This window comes from Tupaia chinensis, unplaced genomic scaffold (genome assembly GCF_000334495.1).
Source record: "Tupaia chinensis unplaced genomic scaffold, TupChi_1.0 Scaffold000445_1, whole genome shotgun sequence".
NCBI classification, from domain to species: Eukaryota; Metazoa; Chordata; class Mammalia; order Scandentia; family Tupaiidae; genus Tupaia; species Tupaia belangeri.
In genome coordinates this window covers 311,100-314,832 of record NW_006159950.1, presented here as the reverse complement: position 1 = coordinate 314,832, position 3,733 = coordinate 311,100, and the positions used below count along the sequence as shown (strand labels likewise).

Here is a 3,733-nt window from a genome sequence, read left to right as displayed (position 1 = left end):
GGTGCGGGTGCGGGGACGGTCGGGACGTGGCGGGGAGGCCTGGCGGCCCGAGGCCTCGCACGTCTCGGGCTCAGGCCGTCCCCGCGCAGACCGAGGGTCCCGGAGCGTGGCCTTTATCAAGACCCGGCCCTGGCCCTCCCTTCTCGGCCCCGCGGCTTGCAGTGTCGCCCTCCGCGCGGGCCGGGCCGTTGCCGTTTCCCGTGACTCACAGCCTCTGCGAGCGCCCGTGGTCCGCCGAGGGGCCGCCGAGCTCCGTGTGCCTGGAGCGCCGGGACCAGGGTCGTTTTCGACCACAGCCCGGTTCCTGGCGGGAACTTGCTCCCCTCCAGCCACGTCCTACCCAGCTCCGACAGAAGCGGGCAGAGGGGTTGGCGAAGGGCTCGTTTTGGGCCTGATATGTTGCTGATCGGAAAATGGCCTTGGTTTTTGTGTTGTGTATCGTGTTTTCAGATGCTTATGCATTCATTTAAGAGCACCCAAATCTGAGCCCTTTAAAAATAAAGCGTTTAAGAAAGTGTGTCTGTTCGTTCATTCGGTGTTCTTGAGCACCTCTGCCAAGGAATGCCAGGGGTCTCGCCCGCGGTGAGTGCCGGCAGGCGAAGGTCACAGCTGTTACAGGAGCACCTGCGGCCGGGAGGGCCGTGGGTTCCACTAAAACCCATCTTGTTAGGCTGAAATCCCTTGGGCCTTCAACACCCTGTGCGTGGTTTGCAGGGTGATCTGCTGGACGTGGAGGCGGCACATCCCCAGAGCCGCCGGCACCGCGTTTGTCCAGGTTCGTGCGTGTTGGCAAGGCCGTGGTGGAGGTGCCAGGCCAGTCAGAGGGCTAGTGCCCCCTGAGCACCCTCTGCTGTGGGAGGGGAGCCAGTGGTGGTTGCTCACAGAGGGTGCAGATGGAGAGAGGAACTGTCATCTGTCTCTGGAGGCGCCCAGGAGGACGCTGAATCCAAAGATCTGCCCATCCCCTCACATATGTTGATAGTTCTGCACGAAAAATCAAATAGTAGCTGCTTTTTGTTTTTAAGAGACATTTGCCATAGGGCGTGTGTGCTCACCAAAGAGAGACAGAAATCGAGAAATAACCCCCTGGGGGAGTGTCCACGCCACAATCCCTTCTCCTCCATTCTCCTCTCAGGATTTTGGGCACACATGCACACACGCCCGACGTGTTTTAAGCCACCAGGTCCTGGACTCTAACTGTTGTTGACTACGTGGGGAGTCCAGTGACATAATCATCTGCTGGTGCCTAGCAGCTATTACCTAAAAAAACAACAACGTAAACCAAACAAGATTTGTTTCTTACTGTTCTGAGCTCTATTCTTTTTTTTTTTTTTTTTAGACTTTTTGTGCCTTAAGGCACACATGCTTGAGAGAGAGACAGTGAGAGGCAAAGTGAGAAATCACCCCCTGGGGGATGGCCACGCCACAATCCTGTCTCCATTCTCCCAGGATTTGGGTTACACTGGCACAGACAGCATGAGTTTGAAGCCACTGCATCCGGAACTCGAACCACGGCCATATGAGAGTCCAGCAACATAACCACTACACCATCTCCTGCCCCATCTGGACTCTGTTCTAAATGTCTGGTTCAGTCCTTGCATCAACCTATGAAAATGGTTACTGTTGTCTTTTTTTTTGGCTGTGTTTTTTTTGCCCTAGGCCCGTGCACTCCTTGGAGAGAGAAAACTGGAGGAAAGTGTGAAAACAGACCCCATGGGAATGGCCACACCACAGTCCCTTCTCCATTCTCAGGATTTTGGGCACACCTGCACATGAGCCCAGAGTGGCTTGCCCTCGTGGAGCTTCCAGGCTGATAGAAAACCTTGAGAATTTCCTGGGTTTCCCCAGGCACAGGGCTCTGCTTTTCTCTCTAGTCCTAGCTCTGGTCAAACCCAGACCTTTCCCAGCCAGCCAGAGGACTGGGACTAGGGGAGATCCTCGGGTCCTGAGAATGGTGCCAGATGAGCTGCTCTTCCTTGATTCTGCATGTCTGTCCTGAGGACTGTCTGCAGCTTACTCCACGGCAGTGCTAGCAGTAGGAGAGCAAAGGATTCCTGGGTAACTACCAGGCAGCTTGCAAGTACCCTGTTTAATCCTCATGATAGCCCCTTGAGGGTCATTCCCACAGGAGGATGGGAATGAGCAATTTGCTCGAAACAGCCAGGACCCAATCCTCACCTGACCCCAGCCTAACTCCACTCTTAAGTGCAGGGCATTCGTTCATCATTAATCAGCAAGTATTTAGTTAAGTGCCAGGCAGCACCCTGCCGTACTGAGACACAGTCCTTGCTGTTGTGGAACTTAGTTGGGTAACAGCATCAAAGTAAGACTGTTTGTTTGTTTGTTTGTTTTAAGAGAGATTTTTGCTATAGGGTGTGTGTGCTCACCAGAGAGACAGAAGGTGAGAGATCACCCTCCAGGGGGATGCCCACTCCACAATCCCGTCTCCATTTTCTCTCAGGATCTTGACGCACATGCACTCAGCCTCAGTTTTAAGTCACCAGATCCCTGACTTGAACCACAGTCAGCTACATGGGACTCTGGCAGTGTATCCACTACACCATCTGCTGGTCCTTTTTTTTTTTTTTTTTTTAAGAATTATTTACTTGGAGCCAGCAGATGGTTTAGTGGTTAAGGGCTCTGGACTCCCACATGGCTGACCAAGGTTCAAGTCCCAGACCTGGTGGCTTGCTGTCTCACTTTCCAACTCACTCTCTCTCTCTCTCTCACTTTGTCACTCTCTGGTCAGATTAAAAATAAATAAATAAAAGTTAAATAATTCTTTTTTAAAATAGAATTTACTTGGGGCCAGCAAGTAGTGTAGTGGTTAAGGTGCTGGACTTCCACATGGCTGACCATATTTTGAGTCCTAGACCAGCGTCTTGAAATTCATGAAAAGTGTGTGTGTGTGCATTCCCAAAATCCCAGGAGGAAAATGGAGAAGAGATTGCAGTGTGGCCATCTCCCGTAGGGGTGACTTCTCATTTTCTCTGTCGCTCCAGTGAGTGCACATACTCTATAGCAAAAATCTCTCTTTAAGGGGCCAGCAGTTAGCGTAATGGCTATGTCGCTGGGCTCCCACATAGTCGACCACGGTTCGCATCCCAGACCCAGTGGCTTAAAACTCACGCCGGGCGGGTGTGCATGCGTGCCCAAGATCTCGAGAGGAGAATGGAGGAGAAGGGATTGCGGCGTGACCATCTCCCCTGGTGGGTGATTTCTCACTTTCTGTCTCTCTGTCTCTCTCTGTATGTCTGGCGAGTGCACGCGACCTATAGCAAAAAAAAAAAAAACAACCTCTCCAAAACAAAAATCTCTCTTTAAATCTCTCTTTAAAAAGAAAGGGAGGGAACCAGCAGTTAGTGTAATGGCTATGTTGCTGGACTCCCACGTAGTCGACCGCGGTTCGCGTCCCGGACCCGGTGGCTTAAAACTCACGCCGGGCGCGTGTGCGTGCGTGCCCAAGATCCCGAGAGGAGAATGGAGAAGGGATTGCGGCGTGACCATTCCCCCGGGGGGGTGATTTCTCGCTTTCTGTCTCTAATGTCTCTCTCTTTCTGTCTGGCGAGCGCACGCGCCCTATAGTGAAAATCTCTCTCAAATAAATAAATAAATAAATAAATAAATAAAAGAAAGAAAGGGGGGCCAGCAGGTGGCTTGGTGGTTGAGGGCACTGGACACTCCCACATGGCTAACCACGGTTCGAGTCCTGGACCTGATGGCTTGCTTTCTC

General features: G+C 52.3%; 1 protein-coding gene across 1 annotated transcript in view; it reads left to right on the top strand.

Annotated features, from left to right (window-relative positions):
• The window catches only part of TMEM222 (transmembrane protein 222), a 15,873-nt gene that overhangs the window by 256 nt on the left and 11,884 nt on the right, over window positions 1-3,733 (top strand). The window lies entirely within an intron of this gene.